A 23,700-nucleotide genomic window follows, 5' to 3' on the forward strand; every position below is an offset into this window, starting at 1 on the left:
TGAGAAGAAATTTGATCTGTAAAATCAGGTTTCGCTAGAATGTTGAGAAATCTTAGATTGTGTAGCATACATGAACGAATGAATGAATGAATGAACTATGTAGGGCTGCTAATTGTAGAACTGACAAGTGAAGTGTATGCCTATCTATCTATAAATTGAGATGGAATGTGAGAGGTATAAAATATCGGTATTGTGAGATTTTTGAGTAACCTTTGGTTGTGTTGGTTTGCATTTGTTTTATTTGTTTGATAGCATTAAATTGATGGGGTTGAATGTGGATATGAATTTAATAACTAGTAGTGCTTTGTTTCACTGAAAATCCTGTGTTTTATGGTAATGCTGAGAAACTTTAGGTTGTGTATGATTTGATTTTCATTTTAGTTGTTTGGTTTGGTTGCATAAAATTGATGTTGTTGAATGGGGATATGAATGTACTAGTAGTACACAATGTCTCCGCAAGTTAATTGTGTTGGATTTGCTAATTGAGAAGTGTATACTTCCTCCACTATCATAGCATATTTGTCATGTTTGTTGTACGCTTTGATTTAACTAACCCGGAGTTGTTTTGAATCCATGTTTTGTCACTGTAAAAGCAGATTTACACTAGCCTTGTTTCTTTATCTCTTGTTTGCAGACTTGCAGTACATTTGCAAGATGGAAAAAAAAGTTCTTCCTCTATCATATTTGATTCCTTGTTCAATCAATTGCAGAGACCAAAACCCCAATTTCAGTTTCCAAAACATATGACAATGACGTTGGTGAATAATGGTGGATTGTTGCCCGCTAATCGAGAGGGGGTGGGGAGGAACAGAAGGATTCAATCATCCAAGAAGAAGATGGAGTTTCAGAAAGTGAACAGAAAAGCTGGGTTTTGATTTGTGTTGAATGGGTCTGTCTTTGATTTTTATGTTGAAATTGAATGCATCTGTGTTTGGTTTTTGTGTTGATAAGAGATTTGAAGATGGTCAACGCTTAAACATGACACAAATTAACTTAATTAAGTTTTAATTTCAACACTAATTAAACAAGCCGTGTTAACCCGTAAACCCGTAAGCTTTACCTGTCACGGGCGCGGATTGAAGAAATGACCACCCGTGAAGAATATTGACCCGGGGATTTTAGCCCATAATAATCCAAACCCGTGTAACCCGTAACAAGCCAGTCCCGTCCCGCCTGTTTGCCAGCTCTAGTCAGGATTAGCCGAAAATGGTGAAAATAATCTCAAATAAGACTTTTTCCATAAGATAAGAAGTTAGTGTTGGGCCAAGTCAAGACGTGTCAATTGGTGTTGTGTCCTAATCCCTAAGACTAGTAAGCATTTGTTTTTTAGTTTTCAAATTGACATAACGAAATTTAGTTAACCCCATTAATTCTATTTGTTTTCTCAAAGTTCACTGAGAACATGTCCTCAACCATCTTCCTAGAATGTGTATCTCTCCAATACGAAATTGATTAAGACCGGCAGAGTTGCCAAAGAGTGAATAACAGTTGTACTACTTGCTTAAGTATAATAAAACTCCAAGTTCTTATATTAATTCAGTGTGGATTATTTCTTAGAAACGCAACTTGGACTACATCTAGGGAAAATAGGAAAAATGTCCCAATATAGGATGCAATGTTGAAAAACTGTCCCAACGTTAAAAATAGTTGGAAAAATGCCCTAACGTTAGAAAACTCAGTTAAATCCACATGTGCGAGCTTACATGCGCGGAAAAAAAGACAAAGAAAGACGGAAAAAAAACTAAACCCCATAACCATAAACCCTGAACCCTAAAAATTTAAACCTTGATCCCTGAATTTTTAAATCCTGATTTCTGATTTCTGAAGGGTGTAATCGTCTTTTTATAATTGTTGGAAGATATATTTTAAAATATTTTTTTTTGTATATTATACAATAATTTGAGCTTGGCCCAATGGTTAAGTATTTTTGGCCTTGAGGATGAGGTCTCGTGATCAAATCCCTCTCCTTAGGTATATATATAAATAATATGTATATATTTAATTATTCCAGAAACGGGGTCTGATTTTTCAGGTATAATTATATTACCGTTTTGACTGTTTCATTTGTGGAAATTAAAACAAAATTTATTCTCATTAGTTTCGTTTTTAATGGCTTAGTTATAAAAACCAGTTTTGAGAACAGAGAAAAATACAAGTTTTATGCAATTGTTTTTCTTTGAGAATCAAGAGACCAGTTTCTGAACAAGATTAGAAAGAGTGAAAGTGATCGATTTCTCACTGTGTGCGTGAGAGATCGACGAAAGTTTTTTCTTGGTTGTTTTATCCTGGGGACGTTGTGACGAAGAACGACTGCTTGCACAAAATTCAAGGCAGAGCCACGAAACGTTTTAAAGAGAGCGACCTGGTCGTGACTCAGCCGCAATCCAGTTTTTTGTGTTTAACCTTTGTTTTGCAGGAGTGAAATCATCAATTGTTCCAACAATAATCAAGTTGAGAAGTTTGATTTTTGCAGGACAATTCCACGGAGGTTTTTTTGTTGTTATCGATATGTAATATGGTGCGTGACATCAGCCTTACGGCCCTTGCTACCTCGGCAAGAAAACAGTTCGATGGAGAGGTCTATATAGCTGTATCCTGTACATTTGATGTTAGCGCAGTGAACATGACAGTAGAAAGTATACTGTCCCCATATTGCGTTAACTTATAAAATGGGTTAGAACATTGCAGTAACTTATAAAATTGGTTAGAAATATAGAATCTAGATCCAAGCTCGAGTCGATGTTTCTTAAGAGTGTTTTCTCTCCCCAACGATACAAATCATACAGTTGAATAGTATCTACTCATGTGAGTTAGTTCTGATGATGCGTAAATTCTAGGAAAAAGTCCAAAGTTGCCATGTGTGTTACTACAACAGCAATAGCACTAGTAAGGGGATATTCAGAGGCATCCGCTTTTGGACCCCCTCTCACATGCATAATGTGAATACAAGTTTATTGATAACCTTGGATGGACGTCTAGACGACATTGATGTTACCCACAACTCATAAGTAGCTGAATTTCTTGATTTCTTCTCTGCTATTTCTCAAAAATCGTTTGGTCCTCTACAAAAGTAAAGACAGTGATTACTAGATTTTCAACATTTAGACATACTGTGCTGCTGATAATGCAAAACCAAAATTCACAAAAGAGTTTGTGAGGAACCAATAAAATGTGGCTGAAACGGCCGGTCTTGTTTTTGACATTAACCAATAGAAATTTCTCTTCCTTCAAACCAAAAGAAAAAAGAAAAAGAAATTGGTACTAGGCCAAGTCAAGACGTCTTTTGGTGTAGTGTCCTGATAATTTTATTTTTTTGGAAAGAAACAACCAGTAGAAATTTGCTGTGAGTAGCCAATCCTGGAAAGATTAACAAGATCTTCAAAGTTTTTGGAATTCAAATCCATACAAAATATATTACTAAAGCTGCCATGTAGCTGATTATATTAGCTTGCCGAGCTGTTGTTCTGTTAGCTCATTCCATAGCTCTTGGAAGTTTTTTATTTGCACTAGCCACATTGATGCTTCTGCACATCAAAAGATTTGCCCACTTCAGAGCTTCCAAAGCAGCTACACTGTCTCCTTCATCCCCTGACAGGACTCTGGCTGAGAAATTGCTTCTCCAATAATGATTCATGACCACTTAAAGGCAGAATATTGGTTTTCAGCTTCCAGGAAAAAAGTTGGATCCTGGGGATAGTGTGCATTTTCCAAATCTGTTTAGCTAATCTATCAATGGGTTGGCCTTTTTTTTAACGAGTATGCTGTACATAGATTTGACAGTGAGAACACCTTGAGGGTTGTGTTTTCAACTTCTCATCTCAGGGTCTCTTTTTGTTAGGGAGGATTTGGATGTAGTGTCCTAATCCTTGAGACTAGTAAGCATTTTGTTTTGAAGTTTGAAAATTGACATACAGCAATTCAGTTTATCCCATTCTATCTGTTTCCTCAAAGTTCACTGACTACATGTTCTCAACCATCTTCCTGGAATTTGTATTTCTCGGATACGAAACTGATTAAGACCGGGAGAATTGTCAAAGAAGTGCAGCTAGTAGAATAATACTAATATGCAGTACAATTACAAATACAAGTTGTACTACTTGCTGAAGTATACCAAAACTCTTAGGTTCCGGTGTGCATTATTTCCTGGAAACGCAACTTGGATTAGATCTATGCCAAATCTGTAAATCACTTAATCAAAGAGATCAAATTGATAATACGATATAGAGATTAAACAGCACAAATATATTAAAAAAAATAATAAAAAAAAAAACCCCCAACATTTCAGTCAACTCAGTGACTAGTTTAAAGCAAGAAGAGTCTAGCAGAAGCAAAGAAAGCTGATGCAACAAAGGTAGGTTGGAAAGCAGCGGCCGCGCTCGGCTTAGGAGCATGGTCCGGGGGCACCATGATCATGTCCATCATGTGCAACCACTTCTGAGATACTCATTATCGCAATCATTGCGATGATTAAACAAACAGACGCAAATGAAAATTTCCTTGCCATTGCAATAAAATTGGAAAATGAACAGAATGGTGACGAAAGAAGGGAAATTAACGGAAGAACTTTTGGTTTAGTGTGTCTTGATGTCTGTCTTTGAGTTGTACTTATAGAGGATCTGTAGTACCTTATGGCTCGTGCTCTCAATTAGAGGTGTAAAACGTGCCGGCCCGGCCCAGCCCACGAAGTCACGTGCTTAGCATGCTACGTGTTGTGCTGGGCTGTGCCAACAATTTAAACGTGCTGGGCTAGGCTGTGCTTTATTAGTCAAAAGTTCGGCACAACACAGACCACGGATACAACACGTTTATTCGCGTGCTGTGTCGTGATGTGCTGTGCCGGCACACGTACTATGCGCAATATACCAAAAAAAAATTATATATTAAGATAAAAAAACATAAGCAGCGCACAAGTCTGATTGGTAAACCGCTAGTCCAGCTTACAAGTTAAAGAACTGGGTATACCCTATTAAGTAAACAGAAAAAGAAAAAAAACAAAGCAAATATTCAGCAGAAAACAAGCTCCTCACATCCGATATATGCCACTGAAGGCTTCATCTTGTTTGAAGAACACCATATCTGGAAGACCAAACAGGAACATAATATATTTAGATGAAACCAAAACAAAAATGCAAATTAAACATTTTAACAAACACTTCATGTTCGCATTCTAAAATCAAAATCACAAACACTTCATCACCAAAAAATGCATGAAATCTCTTGAAACATCATAGATCGTAAACTTTTCCCTTATAATACTAGTCAAAATAGGATTGTGCCTAGGTAACTGCATGATAACGGGAGTATTGAAACTAGCTACGCGTTGTTATTTCCCTACTGAAACTAGCTACGTGGTTTGGTTTTAGGTGATGGACCCTTAAATAATTAGGGGATTGACTAATAGGTCGTGCTTCACGTGCTTTACACGTGCTGTGCTTTTAACCGTGTTGTGTCGTGCTGTACTGTGCTGATGTGTCTATTTGTCGGGCACAACACAACACATTAAACTAACATGTTGTGCCGGTTACTTGCTGTGCTGTGCCATAAACGTGCTAGCGCGGCCCAATTTACACCTCTACTCTCAATGATTAACTCCATATAAGACTTCTCAATGATAATTTAGTACTATTTGGCCAAGTCTGTGTCTAATCCTTAAGACTAGTGAGCATTTGTTTTTTAGTTTGCAAATTGGCATAACGCAACTTAGTTAACCCATTTGTTTCCTCGAAGTTCTCTGATTAAGACCCACATAGTCGTCAAAGAAGTGCAGCTGAATTTGCGGTACAATTACAGTTTTGTTGGTACTTTCAAGTAGAAGTTGTACTACTTGCTGAAATATAATAAAAAAGTTCTTATAATATAATTCAGTGTTGATTATTTCTTAGAACGCAACTTGGATTAGATCTATACCGACTCTTTTTCTCATCTTAGGCTTCTCCAAAACAAAACATGTGCTTGAGCACTGTCCTGTTCCTACATAAATCGTAGTAGCATCCTGGGTCTGAAATGTCCCATTGCTATTAATGGTGAAACTTGTTAGAGAAAATGAGTTTATAAAATAGTTTGGTTTTTGGTCTTGGTAAGTTATATTGGTCACTAAGGACGCTAGCTCATTTTCACTATATTGTGAATGAACTTTTAGTCCCACATAGGAAAAATTAAAAATGATACTTTTCCATAAGTATTGAAAATTTTGATATTAGAGTGGCCCTTGGGTCATTAGCACATTTGTGCGAGGGAGAGGACTTAGGCAATGGGCTAGTTGGTGCAATCACACATTTAACACACGCGCGGTGCTTCGTACCGAAGCACGCACGCGGCCGGGCTCGGGTGTGGGTGTGGGTGTTGGTGTGGGTGTGGGTCAAGACTTATCTTTTTTGGAAAAACTTCTTTTGAATTAATACTTAAAAGATTTCAAACAAATAAATATTTGGGCGACATTATGTCTATGCATGAACGTTTTATATCAAACTTAAACTTGCATGAACGTTTTTATTTCAAATCTAAATTTGCATGAACGTTTTATATCAAACATAATGATGCATGAACGTTTCAAACCGTTGGGAAAAATCTGAATTAATTGAAATTGTTTTAATGCGCGTTTATGAGACCTCTCTCTATTCTCCCTTATATAAAGCGATCACTTTCTCTCATTTCGTTTTGTGTCCAGAAGAGCTACTATCCTCTTCTTTTCGTCTTCTCCCCCTGTGTGGTCCTTTATTTTCATTCCGTGCGCAATTGTTGTTGAGGTCGTAAGAGTGGGCAAGTACTGTAGTGCTAACAGTGCTTGCAACGGACAGTTTTATCCTGGATACGAACTTGACCACAGGGTATAGGCATCACTCATTCTTGAGGCGTACCGGTCAAATATCGTGTTAAGGACAGCGTGTTGAACACGTGACTCTGTCCTCTGTTTGCAGTCCAATTGAGTGTCTATTTACTTTCCATAAATTAATCATTTTATTCTAACATCTTTCTTGAGTGTTTTATTGTTACAGACGCAACAGTCTTAACACGATATTTCTGTTTTCTGTCTGTAACAATGGGTAAGAACGATGTTGAAAGACCAGCAAAGTTTTCTGGAAAAGACTTTAAGAGGTGGCAGTCAAAAATGTTATTTTTTCTGAGTTATCATGAGTTGGACTCCTATGTTCTGAAACCGTTTGATGAGTCATTGAAGAATGCTGGTAGTGAGTCTTCTTTAGAAGAATGGAAGAGGAACAATTACATGTCTAAAAATCATATTATGAATTGCTTAGAGGATGCTCTGTATGATTTTTACAATGCTAAAGATAACATTTCTGCTTTTGATTTATGGGCTGCTTTGGAGGCGAAATACCAAGCTGAAACTGCCGGAAGTAAGAAATTCTTGGTAGCTAGGCTTTATGAGTATAAAATGGTGAATGACAAATCTGTGGTTGATCAATTCCTTGAACTCCAGCAAATTATGAATGAAATTCTTGCCGAAGGTATGGTGATAGATGAAACTTTTCAAGTGTCTACTGCTATCGAGAAATTGCCTACTTCTTGGTCCGAGTACAAGAAGAAACTGAGACATGAAACTGCTGAAGTTACTATGGTTGAACTGGGTAAGAAAATTCAAGTTGAAGAATTGTTGTGCTCCAAGGACAAAAATGTATCTTCTTCAAGGGACATGTCTTACAAAGCTCATGTGACTGAACACAAAGGTTCCAATGCTGATAAGAACCGAAACAACTCCAAGAAACCTCCAGGCAAGAAAGGTATGTTTCAGAAACCTAAATCTAGCATTAATAAAATTAAGGGTGATTGCTATGCTTGCGGAAATCCTAGCCATATGACGGTTCACTGTAGAAACCGTAAGGACCTTAAAAAGAAAAATAATGCTAATTTGGTTGAAAACAACAAAGATGAATTTTCTGGCACGGTGTCTGAAGTAAATTTGGTAACAAATGTGAGAGACTGATGGGTAGACTCTGGGGCTACCAAACATGTCTGTGGGAACAATGAAATGTTCACCTCCTACAGTAAGGTAGTGGAAGGAGAGAAACTCTATATGGGTAACTCATCTGCAGCTGCGGTTGTAGGAAAAGGCAAAGTTGGGCTCAAGCTCACTTCTGGCAAGACTCTCACTTTGAATGAAGTTCTTCATGTTCCGGACATCTGCAAAAATCTTATTTCTTGTGTTTTTTTAGATGATAAGGGTTTTAAAATTGTAATAGAATCTGGGAAATGTGTTGTAACTAAGGGTAAGGATTATGTGGGGCAGAGTTATAAGACTGAGGGTCTGTATAAGCTTAATGTAAACTCCGATGTAATGAATAATAATGATTCTTCTGCTTATGTTTGTGAGTCTTTGAACGTTTGCATGGTAGACTTGGACACGTAAATTATAAGTCAATGCTTAAACTAGCCAGTGTGGGCTGCATACCCAAATTTAGTTTGGAAAAGGAACACAAATGTGAAATATGCGTAGAATCAAAGTATGCCAGAAAACCTTTTAGCAAAAATGTTCATAGAAATTCTAAACCCTTAGAATTAATTCACTCAGACCTTGTTGACATGAAATCAGTTCGAACTAGAGGCGGTAAGAAATGGTTTGTTACCTTTATAGACGACTGTACTAGGTACTGTCATATTTATCTGCTTAGAGGTAAGGATGATGCCTTAGAAGCATTTAAGAGGTATAAACTAGAAGTTGAAAACCAATTGAATACTACCATTAAAACCATTAGGTCTGACCGTGGTGGTGAGTACATAACTCCTATAGGAGACTTCTGTGTAGAACATGGCATAATACACGAGGTTACCCCTCCTTATTCACCTCAGTCGAATGGAGTAGCTGAACGTAAGAACCGCACCCTTAAGGATATGATGAATGCCATGTTAATTAGTTCAGGATTACCTTCGAACTTGTGGGGGGAAGCTGTCCTCTCAGCCTGCTATATCCTGAACAGAGTACCTTTTAAAGGATCAGATAAAACTCCATACGAATTGTGGAAAGGTAGACAACCTTCTTTAGCATACTTTAAAGTGTGGGGGTGTTTGGCTAAGGTTCAGATCCCTAAACCTAAAGCAACCAAGATAGGATCCAAAACTGTTGACTGTGTCTTCATAGGGTATCCTGAGCATACACCTGCATATAGATTTATGGTTGTGAATTCTGATGTTTCTGAAATTGGTGTAAATACTATTATGGAGTCTAGGGATGCTGTGTTTTTTGAAAATGTTTTTCCTTTAAAATCTGACTCTCGTAAGAGAGGTGTTGATCCCCTAGATGTTCCTTCAACCAGTCAGACTTTACCTTTAGAGGAAGATGAAGTAGAATTTGATCTTAGGAGGAGTAAAAGGGCTAGAACCAAAACCTCTTTTGGACCTGACTTCATAACACTAGCAGAGTCTGATCCTCAGACTTATAGAGAAGCCATGACTTCTTCTGAAGCTCCGTGGTGGAAAGAGTCTTCTATTAGTGAAATGGAATCCATCAAAGAAAATGATACATGGGAGATAGTAGATTTACCTCCAGGGTGTAAGGCCATAGGATGTAAATGGATCTTCAGGAGGAAACGTAACATAGATGGAACTATTCAAAAATACAAGGCTAGGTTAGTAGTCAAAGGCTACAAACAAAAGGAAGGTGTAGATTTCTTTGATACTTACTCACCCGTTACGAGAATTACTTCCATTAGGATGTTAATTGCTATAGCCGCGGTTCATAACCTAGAAATACATCAAATGGATGTAAAGACAGCTTTTCTACATGGTGAATTAGATGAAGAAATTTACATGGAACAACCTGAGGGCTTTGTAGTGAAAGGTTGTGAAAACAAAGTTTGTAAACTGAAAAAATCTTTGTATGGATTGAAACAAGCACCTAAACAATGGCATGAAAAATTTGATCATGTAATGTTTTCTAGTGGTTTTAGAATCAATGAATCTGACAAGTGTGTATATACTAAGCTTGTAAATGATGCCTGTGATTGTATGCTTGTATGTTGATGATATGCTTATACTTGGTACAAACATGGATGTAATTAATTCCACTAAGAACATGCTGAATGAGAACTTTGACATGAAAGACTTAGGCCCTGCAGATGTAATCTTAGGGATGAAAATTAGGAGAAATTCTAACGGTTATAGTCTTAGTCAATCTCATTATGTTGAATCTGTGCTTAGAAAATTCAATCATTTTGATTGTAAACCTGCTTATACTCCGTATGATCCTTGTTGTAAACTCAAAAAGAACAGAGGTAATGGAGTATCACAACTTGAATACTCACGAGTTATAGGAAGTCTGATGTATTTGATGAACTGTACTAGGCCAGACATTGCTTATGCTGTGAGTAGGTTAAGTAGGTATACTTGTAATCCAGGGCAGGAACACTGGGATGCACTTTTTAGAGTGTTGAGGTATTTGAAATACACGTTGACCTTTTGTTTGAATTATGAAAGGTATCCTGCCGTCCTTGAGGGATTTTGTGATGCAAACTGGATATCAGACTCAGAGGAGTCTAAGTCTACGAGTGGATATGTTTTCACTCTAGCATGTGGGGCTGTTTCTTGGAAGAGTTCCAAACAGACCTGCATAGCTCGATCCACTATGGAATCTGAGTTTATTGCGCTAGATAAAGCAGGAGAGGAAGCCGCTTGGCTAAGATGCTTTTTAGAAGACATTCCTCTCTGGCATAGGCCTGTGCCGGCTATATCTATACATTGTGAATCAAGCTGCCATAGCTAAAGCTAAAAACACTACTATAATGGGAAGTCTATACATATAAAAGAAGACACGATACCCTAAAACAACTAATCTCAAAAGGCGTTATTTCCATTGATTGGGTTAAGTCCAAGGAGAATATCGCGGACCCTTTGACGAAAGGTTTGTCCAAGGAGATAGTTAGTAATGCATCTAAGGGGATGGGGCTTAGGCTCATTAAATAAACTTGCCATGAAGGATACTCAACCTTGCTGACTGGAGATCCCAAGATCAAGGTTTCGAATGAGAAACTAATTTGTGGCGGGTCAAGGTAAACACTATCAGAGAATTCATTCTCTGCCCCTTCCCTATGGTGTAGACGTGATAGTGTGACTGCATGTGAGGATGACTTTCTATTAAGTCTTAATGAGTTCTATAGTTTCAATTTTAGATTGAAGTGGGGTGTAGCAGTAAACACTCTTGATAGAACTCACCTATCTGAATGTGGAAGTGGGTCGCTTCCTATGAGAGAGCTGATTCTCTAGAGCATTCGGAGAAACGGGATTTGTCCAGGGCCAAAAAGGACACAACGGCACGAACTCGACAGCACCTAGAGAGATATCACGCGTGGTTATTATCGCGGATTACACCAAACGATGGTAGTTCAAGACATCGCGTTCACTGTCCATCAAGTAGTTCCGGCAATTTCTCACTAAGCAAAGGTTCAAGACCTCATGGACACCTCTTGCCTAAGTGGTATTTCTCGCTTTCCGTTTTCTGATTTTTTATCGGTATTTCATTCATGTGGGGGATTGTTAGAGAAAATGAGTTTATAAAAGTTTGGTTTTTGGTCTTGGTGGGATTGGAACTTAGGATCTATTGGTCACTAAGGACACTAGCTCATTTTCACTATTTGTGAATGAACCTTTAGTCCCACATAGGGAAAACTAAAGATGATACCTCTCCATAAGTATTGAAAATTTTGATATTAGAGTGGCCCTTGGGTCATTAGCACTTTTGTGCGAGGGAGAGGACTTAGGCAATGGGCTAGTTGGTGCAATCACACATTTCACACACGCGCGGTGCTTCGCACCGAAGCACGCACGCGCCGCCTCCGTGCGCGGGCGGGCCGGCCGGGTCGGGTGGGTTGGGTGTGGGTGTGGGTCAAGACTTATCTTTTTTGGCAAAACTTCTTTTGAATTTTTGAATTAATACTTAAAAGATTTCAAACAAAATAAATATTTGGGCGACATTATGTGCATGAACGTTATATCAACATTAATTTGCATGAACGTTTTATATCAAACTTAAATTTGCATGAACGTTTTAATTTCAAACGTTTTATATCAAACATAATGACGCATGAACGTTTCAAACCGTTGGAAAAATCTGAATTAATTGAAATTGTTTTAATGCGCGTTTATGAGACCTCTCTCTATTCTCCCCTATATAAAGCGATCACTTTCTCTCATTTCGTTTTTGTCCAGAAGAGCTACTATCCTCTTCTTTTCGTCTTCTCCCCCTGTGTGGTCCTTTATTTTCATTCCGTGCGCAATGTTGAGGTCGTAAGAGTGGGCAAGTACTGTAGTGCTAACAGTGCTTGCAACGGGCAGTTTTATCCTGGATACGAACTTGACCACAGGGTATAGGCATCACTCATTCTTGAGGCGTACCGGTCAAATATCGTGTTAAGGACAGCGTGTTGAACACGTGACTCTGTCCTCTGTTTGCAGTCCAATTGAGTGTTATTTACTTTCCAGAAATTAATCCTTTTATTCTAACATCTTTCTTGAGTGTTTTATTGTTACAGACGCAACAATCTTAACACGATATTTCTGTTTTCTGTCTGTAACAATGGGTAAGAACGATGTTGAAAGGCCTGCAAAGTTTTCTGGAAAAGACTTTAAGAGGTGGCAGTCAAAAATGTTATTCTTTCTAAGTTACCATGAGTTGGATTCCTATGTTCTGAAACCTTTTGATGACTGAATGATGCTGGTCGTGAGTCTTCTTTAGAAGAATGGAAGAGGAACAATTACATGTCTAAAAATCATATTCTGAATTGCTTGAGGATGCTTGTATGATTTTTACAATGCTAAAGAAAACTTTTCTGCTTTTGATTTATGGGCTGCTTTGGAGGCGAAATACCAAGCTGAAACTGCCGGAAGTAAGAAATTCTTGGTAGCTAGGCTTTATGAGTATAAAATGGTGAATGACAAATCTGTGGTTGATCAATTCCTTGAACTCCAGCAAATTATGAATGAAATTCTTGCGAAGGTATGGTGATTGATGAAACTTTTCAAGTGTCTACTGCTATCGAGAAATTGCCTACTTCCTGGTCCGAGTACAAGAAGAAACTGAGACATGAAACTGCTGAAGTTACTATGGTTGAACTGGGTAAGAAAATTCAAGTTGAAGAATTGTTGTGCTCCAAGGACAAAAATGTATCTTCTTCAAGGGACATGTCTTACAAAGCTCATGTGACTGAACACAAAGGTTCCAATGCTGATAAGAACCGAAACAACTCCAAGAAACCTCCAGGCAAGAAAGGTATGTTTCAGAAACCTAAATCTAGCATTAATAAAATTAAGGGTGATTGCTATGCTTGCGGAAATCCTGGCCATATGGCGGTTCACTGTAGAAACCGTAAGGACCTTAAAAAGAAAAATAATGCTAATTTGGTTGAAAACAACAAAGATGAATTTTCTGGCACGGTGTCTGAAGTAAATTTGGTAACAAATGTGAGAGACTGGTGGGTAGACTCTGGGGCTACCAAACATGTCTGTGGGAACAAAGAAATGTTCACCTCCTACAGTAAGGTAGGGGAAGGAGAGAAACTCTATATGGGTAACTCATCTGCAGCTGCGGTTGTAGGAAAAGGCAAAGTTGGGCTCAAGCTCACTTCTGGCAAGACTCTCACTTTGAATGAAGTTCTTCATGTTCCGGACATCTGCAAAAATCTTGTTTCTGTGTGTTTTAGATGATAAGGGTTTTAAAATTGTAATAGAATCTGGGAAATGTGTTGTAACTAAGGGTAAGGATTATGTGGGGCAGGGTTATAAGACTGAGGGTCTGTATAAGCTTAATGTAAACTCTGGTAATGAATAATAATGATTCTTCTGCTTATGTTTGTGAGTCTTTGAACGTTTGGCATGGTAGACTTGGACACGTAAATTATAAATCAATGCTTAAACTAGCCAATGTGGGCTGCATACCCAAATTTAGTTTGGAAAAGGAACACAAATGTGAAATATGCGTAGAATCAAAGTATGCTAGAAAACCTTTTAGCAAAAATGTTCATAGAAATTCTAAACCCTTAGAATTAATTCACTCAGACCTAGTTGACATGAAATCAGTTCAAACTAGAGGCGGTAAGAAATGGTTTGTTACTTTATAGACGACTGTACTAGGTACTGTCATATTTATTTGCTTAGAGGTAAGGATGATGCCTTAGAAGCATTTAAGAGGTATAAACTAGAAGTTGAAAACCAATTGAATACTACCATTAAAACCATTAGGTCTGACCGTGGTGGTGAGTACATAACTCCTATAGGAGATTTCTGTGTAGAACATGGCATAATACACGAGGTTACCCCTCCTTATTCACCTCAGTCGAATGGAGTAGCTGAACGTAAGAACCGCACCCTTAAGGAGATGATGAATGCCATGTTAATTAGTTCAGGATTACCTTCGAACTTGTGGGGGGAAGCTGTCCTCTCAGCCTGCTATATCCTGAACAGAGTACCTTTTAAAGGATCAGATAAAACTCCATACGAATTGTGGAAAGGTAGACAACCTTCTTTAGCATACTTTAAAGTGTGGGGGTGTTTGGCTAAGGTTCAGATCCCTAAACCTAAAGCAACCAAGATAGGATCCAAAACTGTTGACTGTGTCTTCATAGGGTATCCTGAGCATACACCTGCATATAGATTTATGGTTGTGAATTCTGATGTTTCTGAAATTGGTGTAAATACTATTATGGAGTCTAGGGATGCTGTGTTTTTTGAAAATGTTTTTCCTTTAAAATCTGACTCTCGTAAGAGAGGTGTTGATCCCCTAGATGTTCCTTCAACCAGTCAGACTTTACCTTTAGAGGAAGATGAAGTAGAATTTGATCTTAGGAGGAGTAAAAGGGCTAGAACCAAAACCTCTTTGGACCTGACTTCATAACACTAGCAGAGTCTGATCCTCAGACTTATAGAGAAGCCATGACTTCTTCTGAAGCTCCGTGGTGGAAAGAGTCTTCTATTAGTGAAATGGAATCCATCAAAGAAAATGATACATGGGAGATAGTAGATTTACCTCCAGGGTGTAAGGCCATAGGATGTAAATGGATCTTCAGGAGGAAACGTAACATAGATGGAACTATTCAAAAATACAAGGCTAGGTTAGTAGTCAAAGGCTACAAACAAAAGGAAGGTGTAGATTTCTTGATACTTACTCACCCGTTACGAGAATTACTTCCATTAGGATGTTAATTGCTATAGCCGCGGTTCATAACCTAGAAATACATCAAATGGATGTAAAGACAGCTTTTCTACATGGTGAATTAGATGAAGAAATTTACATGGAACAACCTGAGGGCTTTGTAGTGAAAGGTTGTGAAAACAAAGTTTGTAAACTGAAAAAATATTTGTATGGATTGAAACAAGCACCTAAACAATGGCATGAAAAATTTGATCATGTAATGTTTTCTAGTGGTTTTAGAATCAATGAATCTGACAAGTGTGTATATACTAAGCTTGTAAATGATGCCTGTGTGATTGTATGCTTGTATATTGATGATATGCTTATACTTGGTACAAACATGGATGTAATTAACTCCACTAAGAACATGCTGAATGAGAACTTTGACATGAAAGACTTAGGCCTTGCAGATGTAATCTTAGGGATGAAAATTAGGAGAAATTCTAACGGATATAGTCTTAGTCAATCTCATTATGTTGAATATGTGCTTAGAAAATTCAATCATTTTGATTGTAAACCTGCTTATACTCCGTATGATCCTTGTTGTAAACTCAAAAAGAACAGAGGTAATGGAGTATCACAACTTGAATACTCACGAGTTATAGGAAGTCTGATGTATTTGATGAACTGTACTAGGCCAGACATTGCTTATGCTGTGAGTAGGTTAAGTAGGTATACTTGTAATCCAGGGCAGGAACACTGAAATGCACTTTTTAGAGTGTTGAGGTACTTGAAATGCACGTTGACCTTTTGTTTGAATTATGAAAGGTATCCTGCCGTCCTTGAGGGATTTTGTGATGCAAACTGGATATCAGACTCAGAGGAGTCTAAGTCTACGAGTGGATATGTTTTCACTCTAGCATGTGGGGCTGTTTCTTGGAAGAGTTCCAAACAGACCTGCATAGCTCGATCCACTATGGAATATGAGTTTATTGCGCTAGATAAAGCAGGAGAGGAATCCGATTGGCTAAGATGCTTTTTAGAAGACATTCCTCTCTGGCATAGGCCTGTGCCGGCTATATCTATACATTTTGATAATGAAGCTGCCATAGCTAAAGATAAAAACAGCTACTATAATGGGAAGTCTATACATATAAAAAGAAGACCCGATACCCTAAAACAACTAATCTCAAAAGGCGTTATTTCCATTGATTGGATTAAGTCCAAGGAGAATATCGCGGACCCTTTGACGAAAGGTTTGTCCAAGGAGATAGTTAGTAATGCATCTAAGGGGATGGGGCTTAGGCTCATCAAATAAACTTGCCATGAAGGATACTCAACCTTGCTGACTGGAGATCCCAAGATCAAGGTTTCGAATGAGAAAATAATTTGTGGCGGGTCAAGGTAAACACTATCAGAGAATTCATTCTCTGCCCCTTCCCTATGGTATAGACGTGATAGTGTGACTGCATGTGAGGATGACTTTCTATTAAGTCTTAATGAGTTCTATAGTTTCAATTTAGATTGAAGTGGGGTGTAGCAGTAAACAATCTTGATAGAACTGACCTATCTGAATGTGGAAGTGGGTCGCTTCCTATGAGAAGAGATCTGATTCTCTAGAGCACTCGGAGAAACGGGATTTGTCCAGGGCAAAAAAGGACACAACGGCACGAACTCGACAGCACCTAGAGAGATATCACGCGTGGTTATTATCGCGGATTACACCAAACGATGGTAGTTCAAGACATCACGTTCACTGTCCATCAAGTAGTTCCGGCAATTTCTCACTAAGCAAAGGTTCAAGACCTCATGGACACCTCTTGCCTAAGTAGTATTTCTCGCTTTCCGTTTTCTGATTTTTGATCGGTATTTCATTCATGTGGGGGATCGTTAGAGAAAATGAGTTTATAAAATAGTTTGGTTTTTGGTCTTGGTGGGATTGGAACTTAGGATCTATTGGTCACTAAGGACACTAGCTCATTTTCACTATATTGTAAATGAACCTTTAGTCCCACATAGGGAAAACTAAAGATGATACATCTCCATAAGTATTCAAAATTTTGATATTAGAGTGTCCCTTGGGTTATTAGCACTTTTGTGCGAGGGAGAGGACTTAGGCAATGGGCTAGTTGGTGCAATCACACATTTTCACACACGCGCGGTGCTTCGCACCGAAGCACGCACGCCGCCGCCGCCGTGCGGCCGGGCCGGGCTCGTGTTCGGGTGTGGGTGTGGGTGTGGGTCAAGACTTATCTTTTTTGGAAAAACTTCTTTTGAATTTTTGAATTAATACTTAAAAGATTTCAAACAAATAAATATTTGGGCGACATTATGTCTATGCATGAACGTTATATCAACATTAATTTGCATGAACGTTTTATATCAAACTTAAATTTGCATGAACGTTTTTATTTCAAATCTAAATTTGCATGAACGTCTTATATCAAACATAATGACGCATGAACGTTTCAAACCATTGGGAAAAATCTGAATTAATTGAAATTGTTTTAATGCGCGTTTATGAGACCTCTCTCTATTCTCCCTTATATAAAGCGATCACTTTCTCTCATTTCGTTTTGTGTCCAGAAGAGCTACTATCCTCTTCTTTTCGTCTTCTCCCCCTGTGTGGTCCTTTATTTTCATTCCGTGCGCAATTGTTGTTGAGGTCGTAAGAGTGGGCAAGTAATGTAGTGCTAACAGTGCTTGCAACGGACAGTTTTATCCTGGATACGAACTTGACCACAGGGTATAGGCATCACTCATTCTTGAGGCGTACCGGTCAAATATCGTGTTAAGGACAGCGTGTTGAACACGTGACTCTGTCCTCTGTTTGCAGTCCAATTGAGTGTCTATTTACTTTCCAGAAATTAATCCTTTTATTCTAATATCTTTCTTGAGTGTTTTATTGTTATAGACGCAACAAAACTTTCACAAAGTTGCAACTATATATGCGTTCAGATGTATAATCCAGCTGAGAAGTTTGTACAGGACGACGACGGCTTTCCACGGAGGTTCTTTATAGAAATGTAACATGGTGTGTGACATCAGCCTAACTAACTCATCAAGAAAACAGTTTGATTAAGAGGTGTACATAGCGGTATCCTATACGTTTGATGTTAGCGCGGTGAACATGAGAAGGCAATATCCCCATATATATTTGGCGCGTTGAACTTTCGTAACAAGCTGTAACTTATAAAATGAATTAGAAATTAATATAGCTCCAAGCTCAAGTCCATGTTTCTTTAAGAGTGTTTTCTGTTACTAATTTCAGAGGATTGGAATAGAAACGTTCTCTAAGGATACAAGTCATACAATTGACTAATATCTATTCATGTGAGTTGGTTCTAATTAGAGAATATATTATACTGCTTTACTTATTTTTATTAAGAAGAATATTCTTTTTAATAAAAATAAGTAAAGCAATATAATATATTATCTAATACTCCCTCCGTTCTTTTTTAATAGGCCAGTTTTGTTTTTAGCGAAATTTAAGGAAATTAAGAGAAGTAATCATTAAAGTGGTCCTCATGACACTTGTCAATAAAAGAAGTGACATGAAATGGTCCCCATGACACTTGTTAGCAAAAGAATTAAAGTGAAGTGGTTCACATGACACTTGTCATCAAAAGAAGTTAAGAGAAAAGTGGTCCCTAAAATTAAAATAACATTTGACTTTCCCAATTAGGAAACTGACATATTTTTTTGAAATTTTTATTTATAGAAACTGGCCTATTAAAAGAGAACAGAGGGAGTAGTTGTGATGATGCTCAATTTCAAGAAAAAATTCTGCAAGTTTTCATGTGAGTGGGAAGGTATTGCCCAACACCGATAACCAGAGGTATCCACCTTTGGATCCCCTCTCACATGCATACTGCGAATACAATTTGATTGATAACCTACCTCCAAATGCTCCAATGCACGGGTAGATGAATTACTTGATTTTAGTCAGAATACTACTAGATTTTAAACATTTCTGAGGAAGCAATAAAATGTGGTTGACACCGCCGGTCCTGTTTCTGAGTTAATCATCAGCTGAAGCCCAAATCTTACGGTGGCTACAGCTTTAAGATGTTAGTTAAGAAAGGGTTTATTAATTAAGACTACTAATATTAGTTTAGATGTTAACTAATAAACCATAATTTTGCATACTTTCCTGACTAATTAACAATGACTGACTACACCTATATGTTGATGTTTCTCCTACTTCCCCTAATGATTTCCGTCTTGTATGTCAAGTACCCCGAAAGAAAACTGGACAGACTCGGCCATGAAACTCCAGGGAGGTCATGACCCAATATCATAATGTAAAATCACCCCAACTCTTAAGTGTAGGCCATTGCTTCGGCATCCTCAAGATCACCATACATGTTGATATTTTTTACTGCAGGCTTGGAAACCCTGTTGTTAGATCACCACAGTGCGCATTGATAACTAAATAGTGTTCAAGAATTGGCCAGATAAATTAGAAGACCAAACTCAAACGAAGTATACATTCTTGTTAGGAAAAACATTGATTCTAATCTAAGGTAAACAAATTTTTCAAAAGGACTAAAAACTTCAAACTCTTATATTGGTATTGTTGTGTATCTACAAAAGAATTTAACCCAAACTATCCAAAATTACATCCGAGAAAAACAAAGCAAAATACCTATTTAACAAGTACCATTCTTCTTCTAATCCTGCCACGGTAACCGTTTCGTATATGGGTCAGCCAAAACCCGTAAAATGAAGTCTCTAATACCAGTATCTGTCACCTCACAAAACCGGCTCGACCAGTCCAGTGGCTCCACAGGTCTTGTACCCAACCCTGGGGTCCTATCTTTAGACCCCACATTCTCTTGATTTTGCCAATCAGCTACGAATGTAGCAACTCTTCTATAGAATTTCTCTTTAAACACTTCCCAAACTTGGTACTTATAATGATTGATTACCATTACTCCTTTATCCACATTTACATACCCATATCCGTCTTGGATATGAAAATGATGAACCACATTTATCAACGACGAGTTCAACAATTCGGGCCTAACTATACTCTTATGTCTCTCAGGGTTAGCCATTCTGCATGTATACCCTACTGCCACTCCCTGTACAGGTACACGTTTTAAACCCGATGGTCCAAAACTATGACAGTGTACACGTAGCTCACCAATTCGACTGAACCCAGTCGTTCGATTTCGTAGCACGTTATGCAAACCCAGATTAGCACGAAAGTGCAGAAACTCATCGACATCAATGAATCCAACCCAGTCACATGAGTCACGTGCACGGATCGCACAATGAGCAAAACCTGCTTCTTGTGTCTTAATCCAAGGCCAAAAGTGACGAGTTACGTTATAACCGGCTCCATATAGTGAACTGATTACTTCATCAATTGGATCTTCGCTATTGTTATCATAAATAAACCAACGCTGAACACCGATACGCCCATGGTACATGATCCATTCACGTAAAAAACGAACTTGATTGCGCACCATAGTACACACGCACATTCCGTGTTTTTTCCTAACGATTGCGTGGGATGATTCCAGTAAGTAATCAGGTCGGGCAACCGAATTCAAAATGCCCCTTCCTTTGACCCGAATTGAAACTTTGATAGACTTATCATGAGAATTCAGTACTCTCAATGGTGTTTTACACCGTACTATTTCTTGAGCAACAGATAATACAGCTTCTGATTTTAATATGAACTTAGATTTCTTGAAATCCCAGCCGTAAACACATTCATATCTGGATGGCACACCGAGTCTTTATGGCCGTAGATTAAGACCTTTGACGAAGACAACTGTTGTATCATCTAAATTATCAATTACTGCTTCATATACTAAAGACTCCCAACTGTACACTGGACCCAGAGCAAGAGAGTTTTCACCGTCGGATTTGACGGAGAGAGTCTGGTTAAATCCATGTGGATGGGTAGGACACCGTACAAACTGGTCGATAGATTTAGTACCGTCATTTATCCAAGATGGCGGGAGTTTAAGGTGTGGTTCAGAAGAGGTCGGAGGAAAGTAAGTACAGTCTAGGTCGTGTATGGTTAATAAAAGAGATGAAGAAGGGTATTTTAGGAAGAGTAAAACTTGGTCAGGGAATATGACCGTTTCTTGGATTTGGATTACCTGAGTGATTGGAGATGCTTCTTTCTCGGCTTTGATTACTTCCGTGCCTGAATTTCTCCATGGTGATACGATAACTGGATGGAAATTGTCTGTGCGAATTGAAAATAATAACTAATATTTACGAGGAAAAATTGAAACTTTTATTACAAATTTAATTTTAACTCAAAAAAATACAAAATGAAAGAGATTTAACGTGAAAAATAAAGAAATATTAACGAGAACCCACCCATGTTTCAAAAATGTTTTTTTTTTTCTTTCCTTAAACGGAGCCCAAGAACAAACACAATTGATTTTCATTAAATAAAAAAGTAAATAATTTTATACAGAACTTTGGGCGAAATAATCCTTAATTGTTTTGCGAAGAATGTTCTTGAAATGGAATTGCGGAAACAACATTTATAAACTCAAACAGTGAATTAATCAAACATGATAGTTACATTCTATAATTTTCAAAATGCAAGATGAATTAAGAAAAGGGTAAGCAAATGGAAACTGATGAATAAATCCAGTAACACAGAGAAAAGGAATGGGGAGATTACTGTAACTCGAAAGAGTCTAAAAGAAGAGAAGGTAAATCCTAGGAAGAGAACACAAGAAATAACCACAAAGATTGTACAACTGAAGAATTTGCTCCATGACAAAACCTCTCTTTGTTTCTCCGCTCCTTCATTAATTTATCAAAATCTTAACTTAAGATTTCTCCCTGTAGTAATTTCATAGACCTTCTTATTTCTTCTTCTAGGTCTCAAAAACTAAGAGTTAGAGAGAATAGTTAGGAGGAAGAGAGATGGAGATAGTAGATTTTTCCTTTTCCTGGTTTCTGAAATTTCTGGATTTCCCTGTGTGTTTTCTGAATCAACATGGGAGAGAAAGAGACTACCTGGTGTTAAATTAGACCGGTGATGTCGGTTGATATACGGTTCTAATTCACACTTAAAATTTTGCTTCGAAATAAATTTTCTGTTCATTTAAAAGATCTTTTATAAAAATATAAAAATTCCCTCGTGTGCATATATTCTCGGAGTGTAAATGTATTATTTACTTTTGGTGCGTTATCAATCATGATCAGACATATATTCTGAATCAACATCAGTTATCTATCCACTTTAGGGTTTTCACAAAAGAGGCTATCGATCTAAAAATCCTACTTTGTACCTGTAACACACTGACTAAGTACATGGATTTGGGCCAGGACCGTCAAACTGACAAAAGGACGTACAATATAGTTACCTGTTTGTCATAACCCATCCAAATAAGGGTTAGTCCCATCCAAATATACTATTTAGTCATAACCCATTCAACTAGGTACAAATTAGTCTTCTTTTTATGGATAATCTTCTGGTTTATAATTTAGTCCAAATATTTACAGTTTAGTCCAAAGTGACTCATGATGATGTCATCAGTTTAAAATAATATAAAAAAATCAATTTATTTATGGAACCGTTCGTCCAAAATTCCCAAATTTTATATATTCGGAAAGCTCTTTCCGAGAGCTACAAAAAGAGTACCCATATGACCATATAATTTTCATTTTAAAAAAATCTTAGTTTACACTGGTGTACAAACACGTACACATCTATAAAAATCCGGAAAAATTGAATTAAATCATGGACATCTTGATCATGCCAGATCAAACCGAGTTCCGAGCTATGGGTGCAACTGTCTGCTCAAAAAAGAAAAGAAAAAGAGTTGTGGGTATCATCACTTTCACAGTTTCACTAATACTTTTGGGTAAGAGTAAGTGACAGAGCTAAGAAAGAACAAACCTTGCCTGGACGAATATCTTCAATTGCCTCATCCACGAAAGCAAATCCACCCGTTTGTGTATCCTAATCAGGCTCATCCTTGTGCATACATAAATCATCAGTTGTAGGAAGCATATTTGCTGCCAGCGTCTCAAATGCACCTGATAATTTAGCATGTTCATCCCTAGAAAAAACTGCAGCTCTAACTGTGCCGCCACCTTCACGTGAATTACTCAGTCTAATCATGGGAAAATTCGATTTGTTCCAAATGAGTTCTTACATCTTAGCCCATTGAACCAGTTAAAATATTTCGTCCCTCATCATAACAAATAAAGGTAACCAGATTAGTTCCCAGAACAAACAAATTCAAATGAAACCCAAACCTATTTTAACAATTTCACAATACAAAGGCACGTGATACTAGTTGCAATCTCTTATAGAACTAGGCACTCATCTGTTTCACAAAGACATGCATATTTGCTATTTAGAGTTTAGTAAAAATGACATGTATGTTTATTTTGGGTTTGGTTAAAGAAAAATAAAATAGTCTTGTTTCTAGAATGAGAATGGCAGTGAAATCCACCATCTCAATTCCTAAATAGGCTTGTTTCTATGATGAAAATGACAGTGAAATCCACCTGCATTTATCTTGTTATAGGTGCATCAATATGTACACTTGTATTACAGGTGCACCAATATGTACACTTATAAAAGGATGGTAACCGGAATGCCAAGAGACCGTGTCAAGATAAATCAGCAACTC

The 23,700-nt window shown here is 37.7% G+C and overlaps 1 pseudogene; it reads right to left on the reverse strand.

Annotated features, from left to right (window-relative positions):
- Positions 1–19,549: 19,549 nt before the first annotated feature.
- On the reverse strand, positions 19,550–21,863 carry LOC113305937 (annotated as a pseudogene).
- Between the last annotated feature and the right edge of the window lie 1,837 nt (positions 21,864–23,700).

Source organism: Papaver somniferum, chromosome 8 (assembly GCF_003573695.1).
Source record: "Papaver somniferum cultivar HN1 chromosome 8, ASM357369v1, whole genome shotgun sequence".
NCBI classification, from domain to species: domain Eukaryota; kingdom Viridiplantae; phylum Streptophyta; class Magnoliopsida; order Ranunculales; family Papaveraceae; genus Papaver; species Papaver somniferum.